The following is an 18,654-nucleotide window of genomic DNA, read 5'->3' on the forward strand; positions in this document are numbered from 1 at the left end:
TTTGTGTGTGTGTGAGTGTGTGTTTGTGTGTGAGAGTGTGTGTTTGTGAGTGTGTGTGTGAGTGTGAGTGTGTGAGTGAGTGTGAGAGTGTGTGAGTGTGAGAGAGGGCTTATGTGTGTGAGTGTGAGAGTGTGCGCGTTTGTGTGTGTGTGAGTGTGTGTTTGTGTGTGAGTGTGTGTGTGTGTGAGTGTGTGTGTGAGTGTGAGTGTGTGAGTGAGTGTGAGAGTGTGTGAGTGTGAGAGAGGGTGTGTGTGTGTGAGTGTGAGAGTGTGTGTGAGTGTGAGAGAGGGTGTGTGTGTGTGTGAGTATGAGAGTGTGTGTGTGTGTGAGTGTGAGAGTGTGTGTGTGAGTGTGAGAGTGTTTGTGCGTGTGAGTGTGAGAGTGTGTGTGTGTGTATCTGTGTGTGTGTATGTGTGAATGTGAGAGTGTGTGTGAGTGTGAGAGTATGTGTGTGATTGTGTGAGTGTGTGTGTGTGTGTGAGTAATTTTGGTGAGTGTGTTTGCGTTTGAGTGTGAGAGTGTGTGTGAGTGTGAGTGTGAGAGTGTGTGTGCGTGTGTGTGTAGGTGTGAGACCATGTGTGTGTGTGTGAGTGTGAAAGTGAGAGTGAGTGTGTGAATGTGAGAGTGTTTGTGTGTGTGAGTGTGAGAGTGTGTGTGTGTGTATCTGAGTGTGTGAGTGTATATGTGAATGTGAGAGTGTGTGTGTGAGTGTGAGAGTGTGTGTGTGTGAGTATGTGTGTGTGAGAGAGCATGTATGAGTCTCTATGTGAATGTGTGTGAGTGTGTGTATGAGTGATTGTATGTGTGTGTGAGTGTGGGTGTGAGTGTGCGAATGTGTGTGTCTGAGTGTGTGTATGAGTGATTGTATGTGTGAGTGAGTGTGTGTGAGAGTGTGGGTGTGAGTGTGTGTATGTGTGTGAGTGTGTGTGTGTGTGTGTGTGTGTGAGTGTGAGAGTGTGTGTGTGTGAGTGTGAGACTGTGTGTGTGTGTGAGTGTGTGTGTGTGTTTGAGTGTGAGAGTGTGTGTGAGTGTGAGAGTGAGTGTGTTTGTGTGTGTGAGTGTGAGAGTGTGTGTGTGTATCTGAGTGTGTGTGTGTATATGTGAATGTGAGAGTGTGTGTGTGAGTGTGAGAGTATGTGTGTGAGTGTGTGAGTGTGTCTGTGTGTGTGTGTGAGTGTGTGTGAGTGTGTGTGCCCGTGAGTGTGAGAGTGTGTGTGAGTGTGAGAGTGTGTGTGCGTGGGTTTGTGTGTGAGTGTGAGTGTGAGAGTGTGTCGGTATGTGTATGTGTGTGAGTGTGTGTGTATGTGTGTGAGTGTGTGTGTGTTTGTGCGTGTGAGTGTGTTTGTAGAGAGTTTGTGTGAGTCTGTGTGTGAATGTGTGTGTGTGTGTGAGTGAGTGTATGTGTGTGTGAGTGTGTGTGAGAGTGTGGGTGTGAGTGCGCGAATGTGTGTGTTTGAGTGTGAGTGGGCGAATGTGTGTGTGTGAGTGTGAATGTGCGAATGTGTGTGTGTGAGTGTGAGAGTGCGTGTATCTGTGTGAGTGTGTGTGTGAGTGTGAGAGTGTGTGTTTGTGTGAGTGTGTGTGAGAGAGAGTGTGAGTGTCATTGTATGTGTGAGTGTGTGGGTGAGTGTGTGTGAGTGTGAGTATGTGTGTGTGTGTGTGTTTGTGTGTGTGAGTGTGAGAGTATGTATGTGTGTGTGTGAGTGTGAGTGTGTGTGTGTGAGAGAGTTTGAGAGTGTGTGTGAGTGTGAGAGTGTGTGTGAGTGTGAGAGAGGTTGTGTGTGTGTGTGTGTGTGTATGAGAGTGTGTGTGTGTGAGTGTGAGAGTGTGTGTGTTAGTGTGTGTGAGTGTGAGAGTGTGTGTGTGTGTGAGTGTGAGAGTGTGTGTGTGAGTGTGAGAGTGTTTGTGCGTGTGAGTGTGAGAGTGTGTGTGTGTGTGTATCTGTGTGTGTGTATGCGTGAATGTGAGAGTGTGTGTGAGTGTGAGAGTATGTGTGTGATTGTGTGAGTGTGTGTGTGAGTGTAAGAGATAGTGTGTGTGTGTGAGAGTGTGTGTGTGCGCGCGTGCGTGTGAGTGTGTGTGTAGAGAGTTTGTGTGAGTCTGTATGTGAATGTGTGTGTGTGAGTGTATGTATGAGTGATTGTATGTGTGTGTGAGTGTGTGTGAGAGTGTGGGTGTGAGTGCGCGAATGTGTGAGATTGAGTGTGAGTGTGCGTGTGTGAGTGTGAGAGTGTATGTGTGTGTGTGTGAATGAGAGTGTGTGTGTGAGTGTGAGAGTGTTTGTGTGTGTGAGTGTGAGAGTGTGTGTGTGTGTATCTGAGTGTGTGTGTGTATATATGAACGTGAGAGTGTGTGTGTGAGTGTGAGAGTTTGTGTGTGAGTGTGTGAGTGTGTCTGTGTGTGTGTGTGTGAGTGTGTGTGCCCGTGAGTGTGAGAGTGTGTGTGAGTGTGAGAGTGTGTGTGTGTGAGTGTGTGTGTGAGTGTAAGTGTGTGTGAGTGTGTGTGTGTGTGAGTGTGAGAGTGTGTGAGTATGTGTGTGTGAGAGAGCATGTATGAGTCTCTATGTGAATGTGTGTGTGTGAGTGAGTGTATGTGTGTGAGAGAGTGTGTGTGTGAGTGTAAGAGATAGTGTGTGTGTGCGCGTGCAAGTGAGTGTGTGTTTAGAGAGTTTATGTGAGTCTGTGTGTGAGTGTGAGAGTGTGTGTGTGTGTGAGTATGTGTGTGTGAGAGAGCATGTATGAGTCTCTATGTGAATGTGTGTGAGAGTGTGTATGAGTGATTGTATGTGTGTGTGAGAGTGTGGGTGTGAGTGTGCGAATGTGTGTGTTTGAGTGTGAGTGTGCGAATGTGTGTGTGTGAGTGTGTGTATGTGTTTGAGTGTGTGTATGTGTTTGTGTGTGAGTGTGTCTGTGTGTGTGTGTGAGTGTGTGTGAGTGTGTGTGCCCGTGAGTGTGAGAGTGCGTGTGAGTGTGAGAGTGTGTGTGCGTGGGTTTGTGTGTGAGTCTGAGAGCATGTGTGTGTGTGTGAGTGTGTGTGTGAGTGTGTGAGTGTGAGAGTGTGTGAGTGTGTGTGAGTGTGAGAGTGTGTGTGTATGTGTATGTGTGTGAGTGTGTGTGTATGTGTGTGAGTGTGTGTGTATTTGTGCGTGTGAGTGTGTTTGTAGAGAGTTTGTGTGAGTCTGTGTGTGAATGTGTGTGTGTGTGTGAGTGAGTATATGTGTGTGTGAGTGTGAGTGTGTGTGAGAGTGTGGGTGTGAGTGCACGAATGTGTGTGTTTGAGTGTGAGTGTGCGAATGTGTGTGTGTGAGTGTGAGAGTGCGTGTAAATGTGTGAGTGTGTATGTGAGTGTGAGAGTGTGTGTTTGTGTGAGTGTGTGTGAGAGAGAGTGTGAGTGTCATTGTATGTGTGAGTGTGTGGGTGAGTGTGTGTGAGTGTGATTATGTGTGTGTGTGTGAGTGTTTGTGTGTGTGAGTGTGAGAGTATGTATGTGTGTGTGTGAGTGTGAGAGTGTATGTGTGTGTGAGTGTGAGAGAGGTTGTGTGTGTGTGTGTGTGTGAGTGTGAGAGTGTGTGTGTGTGTGAGTGTGAGAGTGTGTGTGAGTGTGAGAGAGGTTGTGTGTGTGTGTGTGTGTGTGTATGAGAGTGTGTGTGTGTGAGTGTGAGAGTGTGTGTGTTAGTGTGTGTGAGTGTGAGAGTGTGTGTGTGTGTGAGTGTGAGAGTGTGTGTGTGAGTGTGAGAGTGTTTGTGCGTGTGAGTGTGAGAGTGTGTGTGTGTGTGTATCTGTGTGTGTGTATGCGTGAATGTGAGAGTGTGTGTGAGTGTGAGAGTATGTGTATGATTGTGTGAGTGTGTGTGTGAGTGTAAGAGATAGTGTGTGTGTGTGAGAGTGTGTGTGTGCGCGCGTGCGTGTGAGTGTGTGTGTAGAGAGTTTGTGTGAGTCTGTATGTGAATGTGTGTGTGTGAGTGTATGTATGAGTGATTGTATGTGTGTGTGAGTGTGTGTGAGAGTGTGGGTGTGAGTGCACGAATGTGTGAGTTTGAGTGTGAGTGTGCGTGTGTGAGTGTGAGAGTGTATGTGTGTGTGTGTGAATGAGAGTGTGTGTGTGAGTGTGAGAGTGTTTGTGTGTGTGAGTGTGAGAGTGTGTGTGTGTGTATCTGAGTGTGTGTGTGTATATATGAACGTGAGAGTGTGTGTGTGAGTGTGAGAGTATGTGTGTGAGTGTGTGAGTGTGTCTGTGTGTGTGTGTGTGAGTGTGTGTGCCCGTGAGTGTGAGAGTGTGTGTGAGTGTGAGAGTGTGTGTGTGTGAGTGTGTGTGTGAGTGTGAGAGTGTGTAAGTGTGTGTGAGTGTGTGTGTGTGTGAGTGTGAGAGTGTGTGAGTATGTGTGTGTGAGAGAGCATGTATGAGTCTCTATGTGAATGTGTGTGTGTGAGTGAGTGTATGTGTGTGAGAGAGTGTGTGTGTGAGTGTAAGAGATAGTGTGTGTGTGCGCGTGCAAGTGAGTGTGTGTGTAGAGAGTTTGTGTGAGTCTGTGTGTGAGTGTGAGAGTGTGTGTGTGTGTGAGTATGTGTGTGTGAGAGAGCATGTATGAGTCTCTATGTGAATGTGTGTGAGAGTGTGTATGAGTGATTGTATGTGTGTGTGAGAGTGTGGGTGTGAGTGTGCGAATGTGTGTGTTTGAGTGTGAGTGTGCGAATGTGTGTGTGTGAGTGTGTGTATGTGTTTGAGTGTGTGTATGTGTTTGTGTGTGAGTGTGTCTGTGTGTGTGTGTGAGTGTGTGTGAGTGTGTGTGCCCGTGAGTGTGAGAGTGCGTGTGAGTGTGAGAGTGTGTGTGTGTGGGTTTGTGTGTGAGTCTGAGAGCATGTGTGTGTGTGTGAGTGTGTGTGTGAGTGTGTGAGTGTGAGAGTGTGTGAGTGTGTGTGAGTGTGAGAGTGTGTGTGTATGTGTATGTGTGTGAGTGTGTGTGTATGTGTGTGAGTGTGTGTGTATTTGTGCGTGTGAGTGTGTTTGTAGAGAGTTTATGTGAGTCTGTGTGTGAATGTGTGTGTGTGTGTGAGTGAGTATATGTGTGTGTGAGTGTGAGTGTGTGTGAGAGTGTGGGTGTGAGTGCACGAATGTGTGTGTTTGAGTGTGAGTGTGCGAATGTGTGTGTGTGAGTGTGAGAGTGCGTGTAAATGTGTGAGTGTGTATGTGAGTGTGAGAGTGTGTGTTTGTGTGAGTGTGTGTGAGAGAGAGTGTGAGTGTCATTGTATGTGTGAGTGTGTGGGTGAGTGTGTGTGAGTGTGATTATGTGTGTGTGTGTGAGTGTTTGTGTGTGTGAGTGTGAGAGTATGTATGTGTGTGTGTGAGTGTGAGAGTGTATGTGTGTGTGAGTGTGAGAGAGGTTGTGTGTGTGTGTGTGTGTGTGTGTGTGAGTGTGAGAGTGTGTGTGTGTGTGTGAGTGTGAGAGTGTGTGTGAGTGTGAGAGAGGTTGTGTGTGTGTGTGTGTGTGTGTATGAGAGTGTGTGTGTGTGAGTGTGAGAGTGTGTGTGTTAGTGTGTGTGAGTGTGAGAGTGTGTGTGTGTGTGAGTGTGAGAGTGTGTGTGTGAGTGTGAGAGTGTTTGTGCGTGTGAGTGTGAGAGTGTGTGTGTGTGTGTATCTGTGTGTGTGTATGCGTGAATGTGAGAGTGTGTGTGAGTGTGAGAGTATGTGTATGATTGTGTGAGTGTGTGTGTGAGTGTAAGAGATAGTGTGTGTGTGTGTGAGAGTGTGTGTGTGCGCGCGTGCGTGTGAGTGTGTGTGTAGAGAGTTTGTGTGAGTCTGTATGTGAATGTGTGTGTGTGAGTGTATGTATGAGTGATTGTATGTGTGTGTGAGTGTGTGTGAGAGTGTGGGTGTGAGTGCACGAATGTGTGAGTTTGAGTGTGAGTGTGCGTGTGTGAGTGTGAGAGTGTATGTGTGTGTGTGTGAATGAGAGTGTGTGTGTGAGTGTGAGAGTGTTTGTGTGTGTGAGTGTGAGAGTGTGTGTGTGTGTATCTGAGTGTGTGTGTGTATATATGAACGTGAGAGTGTGTGTGTGAGTGTGAGAGTATGTGTGTGAGTGTGTGAGTGTGTCTGTGTGTGTGTGTGTGAGTGTGTGTGCCCGTGAGTGTGAGAGTGTGTGTGAGTGTGAGAGTGTGTGTGTGTGAGTGTGTGTGTGAGTGTGAGAGTGTGTAAGTGTGTGTGAGTGTGTGTGTGTGTGAGTGTGAGAGTGTGTGAGTATGTGTGTGTGAGAGAGCATGTATGAGTCTCTATGTGAATGTGTGTGTGTGAGTGAGTGTATGTGTGTGAGAGAGTGTGTGTGTGAGTGTAAGAGATAGTGTGTGTGTGCGCGTGCAAGTGAGTGTGTGTGTAGAGAGTTTGTGTGAGTCTGTGTGTGAGTGTGAGAGTGTGTGTGTGTGTGAGTATGTGTGTGTGAGAGAGCATGTATGAGTCTCTATGTGAATGTGTGTGAGAGTGTGTATGAGTGATTGTATGTGTGTGTGAGAGTGTGGGTGTGAGTGTGCGAATGTGTGTGTTTGAGTGTGAGTGTGCGAATGTGTGTGTGTGAGTGTGTGTATGTGTTTGAGTGTGTGTATGTGTTTGTGTGTGAGTGTGTCTGTGTGTGTGTGTGAGTGTGTGTGAGTGTGTGTGCCCGTGAGTGTGAGAGTGCGTGTGAGTGTGAGAGTGTGTGTGCGTGGGTTTGTGTGTGAGTCTGAGAGCATGTGTGTGTGTGTGAGTGTGTGTGTGAGTGTTTGAGTGTGAGAGTGTGTGAGTGTGTGTGAGTGTGAGAGTGTGTGTGTATGTGTATGTGTGTGAGTGTGTGTGTATGTGTGTGAGTGTGTGTGTATTTGTGCGTGTGAGTGTGTTTGTAGAGAGTTTGTGTGAGTCTGTGTGTGAATGTGTGTGTGTGTGTGAGTGAGTATATGTGTGTGTGAGTGTGAGTGTGTGTGAGAGTGTGGGTGTGAGTGCACGAATGTGTGTGTTTGAGTGTGAGTGTGCGAATGTGTGTGTGTGAGTGTGAGAGTGCGTGTAAATGTGTGAGTGTGTATGTGAGTGTGAGAGTGTGTGTTTGTGTGAGTGTGTGTGAGAGAGAGTGTGAGTGTCATTGTATGTGTGAGTGTGTGGGTGAGTGTGTGTGAGTGTGATTATGTGTGTGTGTGTGAGTGTTTGTGTGTGTGAGTGTGAGAGTATGTATGTGTGTGTGTGAGTGTGAGAGTGTATGTGTGTGTGAGTGTGAGAGAGGTTGTGTGTGTGTGTGTGTGTGTGTGTGTGAGTGTGAGAGTGTGTGTGTGTGTGTGAGTGTGAGAGTGTGTGTGAGTGTGAGAGAGGTTGTGTGTGTGTGTGTGTGTGTGTATGAGAGTGTGTGTGTGTGAGTGTGAGAGTGTGTGTGTTAGTGTGTGTGAGTGTGAGAGTGTGTGTGTGTGTGAGTGTGAGAGTGTGTGTGTGAGTGTGAGAGTGTTTGTGCGTGTGAGTGTGAGAGTGTGTGTGTGTGTGTATCTGTGTGTGTGTATGCGTGAATGTGAGAGTGTGTGTGAGTGTGAGAGTATGTGTATGATTGTGTGAGTGTGTGTGTGAGTGTAAGAGATAGTGTGTGTGTGTGTGAGAGTGTGTGTGTGCGCGCGTGCGTGTGAGTGTGTGTGTAGAGAGTTTGTGTGAGTCTGTATGTGAATGTGTGTGTGTGAGTGTATGTATGAGTGATTGTATGTGTGTGTGAGTGTGTGTGAGAGTGTGGGTGTGAGTGCACGAATGTGTGAGTTTGAGTGTGAGTGTGCGTGTGTGAGTGTGAGAGTGTATGTGTGTGTGTGTGAATGAGAGTGTGTGTGTGAGTGTGAGAGTGTTTGTGTGTGTGAGTGTGAGAGTGTGTGTGTGTGTATCTGAGTGTGTGTGTGTATATATGAACGTGAGAGTGTGTGTGTGAGTGTGAGAGTATGTGTGTGAGTGTGTGAGTGTGTCTGTGTGTGTGTGTGTGAGTGTGTGTGCCCGTGAGTGTGAGAGTGTGTGTGAGTGTGAGAGTGTGTGTGTGTGAGTGTGTGTGTGAGTGTGAGAGTGTGTAAGTGTGTGTGAGTGTGTGTGTGTGTGAGTGTGAGAGTGTGTGAGTATGTGTGTGTGAGAGAGCATGTATGAGTCTCTATGTGAATGTGTGTGTGTGAGTGAGTGTATGTGTGTGAGAGAGTGTGTGTGTGAGTGTAAGAGATAGTGTGTGTGTGCGCGTGCAAGTGAGTGTGTGTGTAGAGAGTTTGTGTGAGTCTGTGTGTGAGTGTGAGAGTGTGTGTGTGTGTGAGTATGTGTGTGTGAGAGAGCATGTATGAGTCTCTATGTGAATGTGTGTGAGAGTGTGTATGAGTGATTGTATGTGTGTGTGAGAGTGTGGGTGTGAGTGTGCGAATGTGTGTGTTTGAGTGTGAGTGTGCGAATGTGTGTGTGTGAGTGTGTGTATGTGTTTGAGTGTGTGTATGTGTTTGTGTGTGAGTGTGTCTGTGTGTGTGTGTGAGTGTGTGTGAGTGTGTGTGCCCGTGAGTGTGAGAGTGCGTGTGAGTGTGAGAGTGTGTGTGCGTGGGTTTGTGTGTGAGTCTGAGAGCATGTGTGTGTGTGTGAGTGTGTGTGTGAGTGTTTGAGTGTGAGAGTGTGTGAGTGTGTGTGAGTGTGAGAGTGTGTGTGTATGTGTATGTGTGTGAGTGTGTGTGTATGTGTGTGAGTGTGTGTGTATTTGTGCGTGTGAGTGTGTTTGTAGAGAGTTTGTGTGAGTCTGTGTGTGAATGTGTGTGTGTGTGTGAGTGAGTATATGTGTGTGTGAGTGTGAGTGTGTGTGAGAGTGTGGGTGTGAGTGCACGAATGTGTGTGTTTGAGTGTGAGTGTGCGAATGTGTGTGTGTGAGTGTGAGAGTGCGTGTAAATGTGTGAGTGTGTATGTGAGTGTGAGAGTGTGTGTTTGTGTGAGTGTGTGTGAGAGAGAGTGTGAGTGTCATTGTATGTGTGAGTGTGTGGGTGAGTGTGTGTGAGTGTGATTATGTGTGTGTGTGTGAGTGTTTGTGTGTGTGAGTGTGAGAGTATGTATGTGTGTGTGTGAGTGTGAGAGTGTATGTGTGTGTGAGTGTGAGAGAGGTTGTGTGTGTGTGTGTGTGTGAGTGTGAGAGAGTGTGTGTGTGTGTGAGTGTGAGAGTGTGTGTGAGTGTGAGAGAGGTTGTGTGTGTGTGTGTATGAGAGTGTGTGTGTGTGAGTGTGAGAGTGTGTGTGTTAGTGTGTGTGAGTGTGAGAGTGTGTGTGTGTGTGAGTGTGAGAGTGTGTGTGTGAGTGTGAGAGTGTTTGTGCGTGTGAGTGTGAGAGTGTGTGTGTGTGTGTATCTGTGTGTGTGTATGCGTGAATGTGAGAGTGTGTGTGAGTGTGAGAGTATGTGTATGATTGTGTGAGTGTGTGTGTGAGTGTAAGAGATAGTGTGTGTGTGTGAGAGTGTGTGTGTGCGCGCGTGCGTGTGAGTGTGTGTGTAGAGAGTTTGTGTGAGTCTGTATGTGAATGTGTGTGTGTGAGTGTATGTATGAGTGATTGTATGTGTGTGTGAGTGTGTGTGAGAGTGTGGGTGTGAGTGCACGAATGTGTGAGTTTGAGTGTGAGTGTGCGTGTGTGAGTGTGAGAGTGTATGTGTGTGTGTGTGAATGAGAGTGTGTGTGTGAGTGTGAGAGTGTTTGTGTGTGTGAGTGTGAGAGTGTGTGTGTGTGTATCTGAGTGTGTGTGTGTATATATGAACGTGAGAGTGTGTGTGTGAGTGTGAGAGTATGTGTGTGAGTGTGTGAGTGTGTCTGTGTGTGTGTGTGTGAGTGTGTGTGCCTGTGAGTGTGAGAGTGTGTGTGAGTGTGAGAGTGTGTAAGTGTGTGTGAGTGTGTGTGTGTGTGAGTGTGAGAGTGTGTGAGTATGTGTGTGTGAGAGAGCATGTATGAGTCTCTATGTGAATGTGTGTGTGTGAGTGAGTGTATGTGTGTGAGAGAGTGTGTGTGTGAGTGTAAGAGATAGTGTGTGTGTGCGCGTGCAAGTGAGTGTGTGTGTAGAGAGTTTGTGTGAGTCTGTGTGTGAGTGTGAGAGTGTGTGTGTGTGTGAGTATGTGTGTGTGAGAGAGCATGTATGAGTCTCTATGTGAATGTGTGTGAGAGTGTGTATGAGTGATTGTATGTGTGTGTGAGAGTGTGGGTGTGAGTGTGCGAATGTGTGTGTTTGAGTGTGAGTGTGCGAATGTGTGTGTGTGAGTGTGTGTATGTGTTTGAGTGTGTGTATGTGTTTGTGTGTGAGTGTGTCTGTGTGTGTGTGTGTGTGAGTGTGTGTGAGTGTGTGTGCCCGTGAGTGTGAGAGTGCGTGTGAGTGTGAGAGTGTGTGTGCGTGGGTTTGTGTGTGAGTCTGAGAGCATGTGTGTGTGTGTGAGTGTGTGTGTGAGTGTGTGAGTGTGAGAGTGTGTTAGTGTGTGTGAGTGTGAGAGTGTGTGTGTATGTGTATGTGTATGAGTGTGTGTGTATGTGTGTGAGTGTGTGTGTATTTGTGCGTGTGAGTGTGTTTGTAGAGAGTTTGTGTGAGTCTGTGTGTGAATGTGTGTGTGTGTGTGAGTGAGTATATGTGTGTGTGAGTGTGAGTGTGTGTGAGAGTGTGGGTGTGAGTGCACGAATGTGTGTGTTTGAGTGTGAGTGTGCGAATGTGTGTGTGTGAGTGTGAGAGTGCGTGTATCTGTGTGAGTGTGTATGTGAGTGTGAGAGTGTGTGTTTGTGTGAGTGTGTGTGTGTGTGAGTGTGAGTGTCATTGTATGTGTGAGTGTGTGGGTGAGTGTGTGTGAGTGTGATTATGTGTGTGTGTGTGAGTGTTTGTGTGTGTGAGTGTGAGAGTATGTATGTGTGTGTGTGAGTGTGAGAATGTATGTGTGTGTGAGAGAGTTTGAGAGTGTGTGTGAGTGTGAGAGTGTGCGCGTTTGTGTGTGTGTTAGTGTGTGTTTGTGTGTGAGAGTGTGTGTGTGTGAGTGTGTGTGTGAGTGTGAGTGTGTGAGTGAGTGTGAGAGTGTGTGAGTGTGAGAGAGGGTGTGTGTGTGTGTGAGTGTGAGAGTGTGTGTGAGTGTGAGAGTGTGTGTGCGTGGGTTTGTGTGTGAGTGTGAGAGCATGTGTGTGTGAGAGTGTGTGAGTGAGTGTGTGAGTGTGAGAGTGTGTGAGTGTGTGTGAGTGTGAGAGTGTGTGTGTATGTGTATGTGTGTGAGTGTGTGTGTATGTGTGTGAGTGTGTGTGTATCTGTGCGTGTGAGTGTGGTTGTAGAGAGTTTGTGTGAGTCTGTGTGTGAATGTGTGTGTGTGTGTGAGTGAGTGTATGTGTGTGTGAGTGTGAGTGTGTGTGAGCGTGTGGGTGCGAGTGCGCGAATGTGTGTGTTTGAGTGTGAGTGTGCGAATGTGTGTGTGTGAGTGTGAGAGTGCGTGTATCTGTGTGAGTGTGTGTGTGAGTATGAGAGTGTGTGTTTGTGTGAGTGTGTGTGAGAGAGAGTGTGAATGTCATTGTATGTGTGAGTGGGTGGGTGAGTGTATGTGAGTGTGAGTATGAGGGTGTGTGTGTGTGTGTGTGTGTGTGTGTGTGAGTATGAGAGTATGTATGTGTGTGTGTGAGTGTGAGAGTGTGTGTGTGTGTGAGAGAGTTTGAGAGTGTGTGTGAGTGTGAGAGTGTGCGCGTTTGTGTATGTGTGTGTGTGTTTGTGTGTGTGCCCGTGAGTGTGAGAGTGTGTGTGAGTGTGAGAGTGTGTGTGAGTGTGAGAGTGTGTGTGCGTGGGTTTGTGTGTGAGTGTGAGAGCATGTGTGTGTGTGAGAGTGTGTGTGTGTGTGTGTGTGAGTGTGAGAGTGTGTGTGTGAGTATGAGAGTGTGTGTATGTGAGTGTGAGAGTGTTTGTGCGTGTGAGTGTGAGACTATGTGTGTGATTGTGTGAGTGTGTGTGTGAGTGTAAGAGATAGTGTGTGTGTGTGTGTGAGAGTGTGTGTGTGCGCGCGTGCGTGTGAGTGTGTGTGTAGAGAGTTTGTGTGAGTCTGTGTGTGAATGTGTGTGTGTGAGTGTGTGTATGAGTGATTGTATGTGTGTGTGAGTGTGTGTGAGAGTGTGGGTGTGAATGCCGAATGCGTGTGTTTGAGTGTGAGTGTGCGTGTGTGAGTGTGAGAGTGTGTGTGTGTGTGAATGAGAGTGTGTGTGTGTGTGTGAGAGTGTTTGTGTGTGTGAGTGTGAGAGTGTGTGTGTGTATCTGAGTGTGTGTGTGTATATGTGTGTGTGAGAGAGTGTGTGTGAGTGTGAGAGTGTGTGAGTGTGTGTGAGTGTGTGTGTGTGTGAGAGTGTGTGTGTGAGTGTGAGAGTGTGTGAGTGTGTGTGAGTGTGTTTGTGTGTGTGAGTGCGAGAGTGTGTGAGTATGTGTGTGTGAGAGAGCATGTATGAGTCTCTATGTGAATGTGTGTGTGTGAGTGAGTGTATGTGTGTGAGAGAGTGTGCGTGTGACTGTAAGAGATAGTGTGTGTGTGCGCGTGCATGTGAGTGTGTGTGTAGAGAGTTTGTGTGAGTCTGTGTGTGAATGTGTGTGTGTGAGTGTGTGTATGAGTGATTGTATGTGTGTGTGAGTGTGTGTGAGTGTGTGGGTGTGAGTGCGCGAATGTGTTTGTTTGAGTGTGAGTGTGCGTGTGTGAGTGTGAGAGATTTTGTGAGTGTGAGAGTGTTTGTGTGTGTGAGTGTGAGAGTGTGTGTGTGTGTATCTGAGTGTGTGTGTGTATATGTGAACGTGAGAGTGTGTGTGTGAGTGTGAGAGTATGTGTGTGAGTGTGTGAGTGTGTCTGTGTGTGTGTGTGTGAGCCCGTGAGTGTGAGAGTGTGTGTGAGTGTGAGAGTGTGTGTGTGTGAGTGTGTGTGTGAGTGTGAGAGTGTGTGAGTGTGTGTGAGTGTGTGTGTGAGTGTGAGAGTGTGTGAGTATGTGTGTGTGAGAGAGCATGTATGAGTCTCTATGTGAATGTGTGTGTGTGAGTGAGTGTATGTGTGTGAGAGAGTGTGTGTGTGAGTGTAAGAGATAGTGTGTGTGTGCGCGTGCAAGTGAGTGTGTGTGTAGAGAGTTTGTGTGAGTCTGTGTGTGAGTGTGAGAGTGTGTGTGTGTGTGTGAATGTGAAAGTGAGAGTGTGTGTGTGTGTGTGTGAATGAGAGTGTGTGTGTGTGTGAGAGAGTTTGAGAGTGTGTGTGAGTGTGAGAGTGTGCGCGTTTGTGTGTGTGTGAGTGTGTGTTTGTGTGTGAGAGTGTGTGTGTGTGAGTGTGTGTGTGAGTGTGAGTGTGTGAGTGAGTGTGAGAGTGTGTGAGTGTGAGAGAGGGTGTGTGTGTGTGTGAGTGTGTGAGTGTGAGAGTGTGTGTGCGTGGGTTTGTGTGTGAGTGTGAGAGCATGTGTGTGTGAGAGTGTGTGTGTGAGTGTGTGAGTGTGAGAGTGTGTGAGTGTGTGTGAGTGTGAGAGTGTGTGTGTATGTGTATGTGTGTGAGTGTGTGTGTATGTGTGTGAGTGTGTGTGTATTTGTGCGTGTGAGTGTGTTTGTAGAGAGTTTGTGTGAGTCTGTGTGTGAATGTGTGTGTGTGTGTGTGAGTGAGTGTATGTGTGTGTGAGTGTGAGTGTGTGTGAGCGTGTGGGTGTGAGTGCGCGAATGTGTGTGTTTGAGTGTGAGTGTGCGAATGTGTGTGTGTGAGTGTGAGAGTGCGTGTATCTGTGTGAGTGTGTGTGTGAGTGTGAGAGAGAGTGTGAATGTCATTGTATGTGTGAGTGGGTGGGTGAGTGTATGTGAGTGTGAGTATGAGGGTGTGTGTGTGTGTGTGTGTGTGTGTGTGAGTGTGAGAGTATGTATGTGTGTGTGTGAGTGTGAGAGTGTGTGTGTGTGTGAGAGAGTTTGAGAGTGTGTGTGAGTGTGAGAGTGTGCGCGTTTGTGTATGTGTGTGTGTGTTTGTGTGTGTGCCCGTGAGTGTGAGAGTGTGTGTGAGTGTGAGAGCACGTGTGTGTGTGAGAGTGTGTGTGTGTGTGTGTGTGAGTGTGAGAGTGTGTGTGTGTGTGAGTATGAGAGTGTGTGTATGTGAGTGTGAGAGTGTTTGTGCGTGTGAGTGTGAGACTATGTGTGTGATTGTGTGAGTGTGTGTGTGAGTGTAAGAGATAGTGTGTGTGTGTGTGAGAGTGTGTGTGTGCGCGCGTGCGTGTGAGTGTGTGTGTAGAGAGTTTGTGTGAGTCTGTGTGTGAATGTGTGTGTGTGAGTGTGTGTATGAGTGATTGTATGTGTGTGTGAGTGTGTGTGAGAGTGTGGGTGTGAATGCGCGAATGCGTGTGTTTGAGTGTGAGTGTGCGTGTGTGAGTGTGAGAGTGTGTGTGTGTGTGAATGAGAGTGTGTGTGTGTGTGAGAGTGTTTGTGTGTGTGAGTGTGAGAGTGTGTGTGTGTATATGAGTGTGTGTGTGTATATGTGTGTGTGAGAGAGTGTGTGTGAGTGTGAGAGTGTGTGAGTGTATGTGAGTGTGTGTGTGTGTGAGAGTGTGTGTGTGAGTGTGAGAGTGTGTGAGTGTGTGTGAGTGTGTTTGTGTGTGTGAGTGTGAGAGTGTGTGAGTATGTGTGTGTGAGAGAGCATGTATGAGTCTCTATGTGAATGTGTGTGTGTGAGTGAGTGTATGTGTGTGAGAGAGTGTGCGTGTGACTGTAAGAGATAGTGTGTGTGTGCGCGTGCATGTGAGTGTGTGTGTAGAGAGTTTGTGTGAGTCTGTGTGTGAATGTGTGTGTGTGAGTGTGTGTATGAGTGATTGTATGTGTGTGTGAGTGTGTGTGAGTGTGTGGGTGTGAGTGCGCGAATGTGTGTGTTTGAGTGTGAGTGTGCGTGTGTGAGTGTGAGAGATTTTGTGAGTGTGAGAGTGTTTGTGTGTGTGAGTGTGAGAGTGTGTGTGTGTGTATCTGAGTGTGTGTGTGTATATGTGAACGTGAGAGTGTGTGTGTGAGTGTGAGAGTATGTGTGTGAGTGTGTGAGTGTGTCTGTGTGTGTGTGTGTGAGCCCGTGAGTGTGAGAGTGTGTGTGAGTGTGAGAGTGTGTGTGTGTGAGTGTGTGTGTGAGTGTGAGAGTGTGTGAGTGTGTGTGAGTGTGTGTGTGAGTGTGAGAGTGTGTGAGTATGTGTGTGTGAGAGAGCATGTATGAGTCTCTATGTGAATGTGTGTGTGTGAGTGAGTGTATGTGTGTGAGAGAGTGTGTGTGTGAGTGTAAGAGATAGTGTGTGTGTGCGCGTGCAAGTGAGTGTGTGTGTAGAGAGTTTGTGTGAGTCTGTGTGTGAGTGTGAGAGTGTGTGTGTGTGTGTGAATGTGAAAGTGAGAGTGTGTGTGTGTGTGTGTGAATGAGAGTGTGTGTGTGAATGTGAGAGTGTTTGTGTGTGTGAGTGTGAGAGTGTGTGTGTGTGTATCTGAGTGTGTGAGTGTATATGTGAATGTGAGAGTGTGTGTGTGAGTGTGAGTGTGTGTGTGTGAGAGAGCATGTATGAGTCTCTATGAGAATGTGTGTGAGTGTGTGTATGAGTGATTGTATGTGTGTGAGTGTGGGTGTGAGTATGTGTGTGACTATGAGAGTGTGTGTGTGTGTTAGTGTGTGTGTGAGTGTGAGAGTGTGTGTGTGTGTGAGTGTGAGAGTGTATGTGTGAGTATGTGTGTGTGAGAGAGCATGTATGAGTCTCTATGTGAATATGTGTGAGTGTGTGTATGAGTGATTGTATGTGTGTGTGAGTGTGTGTGTGAGTGTGTATGTATCTGAGTGTGTGTATATCTGAATGTGAGAGTGTGTGAGAGTGTGGGAGTATGTGTGTGAGTGTGTGAGTGTGTCTGTGTGTGTGTATGTGTGAGTGTGTAAGTGTGAGAGTGTGTGAGTGTGTGTGAGTATGAGAGTGTGTGTATGTGTATGTGTGTGTGTGTGTATGTGTGTGAGTGTGTGTGTGTTTGTGCGTGTGAGTGTGTTTGTAGAGAGTTTGTGTGAGTCTGTGTGTGAATGTGTGTGTGTGTGTGAGTGAGTGTATGTGTGTGTGAGTGTGAGTGTGTGTGAGAGTGTGGGTGTGAGTGCGCGAATGTGTGTGTTTGAGAGTGAGTGTGCGAATGTGTGTGTGTGAGTGTGAGAGTGCGTGTATCTGTGTGAGCGTGTGTGTGAATGTGAGAGTGTGTGTTTGTGTGAGTGTGTGTGAGAGAGAGTGTGAGTGGCAGTGTATGTGTGAGTGTGTGGGTGAGTGTGTGTGAGTGTGAGTGTGTGTGTGTGTGTGAGTGTGTGTGTGTGTGACTGTGAGAGTATGTATGTGTGTGTGTGAGTGTGAGTGTGTGTGTGTGTGTGAGAGAGTTTGAGTGTGTGTGTGAGTGTGAGAGTGTGCGCGTTTGTGAGTGTGTGAGTGTGTGTTTGTGTGTGAGAGTGTGTGTGTGTGAGTGTGTGTGTGAGTGTGAGTGTGTGAGTGAGTGTGAGAATGTGTGAGTGTGAGAGGGGGTGTGTGTGTGTGAGTGTGAGAGTGTGCGCGTTTGTGTGTGTGTGAGTGTGTGTTTGTGTGTGAGTGTGTGTGTGTGTGAGTGTATGTGTGAGTGTGAGTGTGTGAGTGAGTGTGAGAGTGTGTGAGTGTGAGAGAGGGTGTGTGTGTGTGAGTGTGAGAGTGTGTGTGAGTGTGAGAGAGGGTGTGTGTGTGTGTGTGTGTGAGTATGAGAGTGTGTGTGTGTGTGAGTGTGAGAGTGTGTGTGTGAGTGTGAGAGTGTTTGTGCGTGTGAGTGTGAGAGTGTGTGTGTGTGTATCTGTGTGTGTGTATGTGTGAATGTGAGAGTGTGTGTGAGTGTGAGAGTATGTGTGTGATTGTGTGAGTGTGTGTGTGTGTGTGTGAATAATTGTGGTGAGTGTGTTTGTGTTTGAGTGTGAGAGTGTGTGTGAGTGTGTGTGTGTGAGAGTGTGTGAGTGTGTGTAGGTGTGAGACCATGTGTGTGGGTATGTGTATGTGTGTGAGTGTGTGTGTATGTGTGTGAGTGGGTGTGTGTTTGTGCGTGTGAGTGTGTTTGTAGAGAGTTTGTGTGAGTCTGTGTGTGAATGTGTGTGTGTGTGTGTGAGTGAGTGTATGTGTGTGTGAGTGTGAGTGTGTGTGAGCGTGTGGGTGTGAGTGCGCGAATGTGTGTGTTTGAGTGTGAGTGTGCGAATGTGTGTGTGTGAGTGTGAGAGTGCGTGTATCTGTGTGAGTGTGTGTGTGAGTGTGAGAGAGAGTGTGAATGTCATTGTATGTGTGAGTGGGTGGGTGAGTGTATGTGAGTGTGAGTATGAGGGTGTGTGTGTGTGTGTGTGTGTGTGTGTGTGAGTGTGAGAGTATGTATGTGTGTGTGTGAGTGTGAGAGTGTGTGTGTGTGTGAGAGAGTTTGAGAGTGTGTGTGAGTGTGAGAGTGTGCGCGTTTGTGTATGTGTGTGTGTGTTTGTGTGTGTGCCCGTGAGTGTGAGAGTGTGTGTGAGTGTGAGAGTGTGTGTGAGTGTGAGAGTGTGTGTGCGTGGGTTTGTGTGTGAGTGTGAGAGCATGTGTGTGTGTGAGAGTGTGTGTGTGTGTGTGTGTGAGTGTGAGAGTGTGTGTGTGTGTGAGTATGAGAGTGTGTGTATGTGAGTGTGAGAGTGTTTGTGCGTGTGAGTGTGAGACTATGTGTGTGATTGTGTGAGTGTGTGTGTGAGTGTAAGAGATAGTGTGTGTGTGTGTGTGAGAGTGTGTGTGTGCGCGCGTGCGTGTGAGTGTGTGTGTAGAGAGTTTGTGTGAGTCTGTGTGTGAATGTGTGTGTGTGAGTGTGTGTATGAGTGATTGTATGTGTGTGTGAGTGTGTGTGAGAGTGTGGGTGTGAATGCGCGAATGCGTGTGTTTGAGTGTGAGTGTGCGTGTGTGAGGGTGAGAGTGTGTGTGTGTGTGAATGAGAGTGTGTGTGTGTGAGAGTGTTTGTGTGTGTGAGTGTGAGAGTGTGTGTGTGTATCTGAGTGTGTGTGTGTATATGTGTGTGTGAGAGAGTGTGTGTGAGTGTGAGAGTGTGTGAGTGTGTGTGAGTGTGTGTGTGTGTGAGAGTGTGTGTGTGAGTGTGAGAGTGTGTGAGTGTGTGTGAGTGTGTTTGTGTGTGTGAGTGTGAGAGTGTGTGAGTATGTGTGTGTGAGAGAGCATGTATGAGTCTCTATGTGAATGTGTGTGTGTGAGTGAGTGTATGTGTGTGAGAGAGTGTGCGTGTGACTGTAAGAGATAGTGTGTGTGTGCGCGTGCATGTGAGTGTGTGTGTAGAGAGTTTGTGTGAGTCTGTGTGTGAATGTGTGTGTGTGAGTGTGTGTATGAGTGATTGTATGTGTGTGTGAGTGTGTGTGAGTGTGTGGGTGTGAGTGCGCGAATGTGTGTGTTTGAGTGTGAGTGTGCGTGTGTGAGTGTGAGAGATTTTGTGAGTGTGAGAGTGTTTGTGTGTGTGAGTGTGAGAGTGTGTGTGTGTGTATCTGAGTGTGTGTGTGTATATGTGAACGTGAGAGTGTGTGTGTGAGTGTGAGAGTATGTGTGTGAGTGTGTGAGTGTGTCTGTGTGTGTGTGTGTGAGCCCGTGAGTGTTAGAGTGTGTGTGAGTGTGAGAGTGTGTGTGTGTGAGTGTGTGTGTGAGTGTGAGAGTGTGTGAGTGTGTGT

The sequence above is a fragment of the Pristiophorus japonicus genome, chromosome 8, assembly GCF_044704955.1.
Source record: "Pristiophorus japonicus isolate sPriJap1 chromosome 8, sPriJap1.hap1, whole genome shotgun sequence".
Classification (NCBI taxonomy): domain Eukaryota; kingdom Metazoa; phylum Chordata; class Chondrichthyes; family Pristiophoridae; genus Pristiophorus; species Pristiophorus japonicus.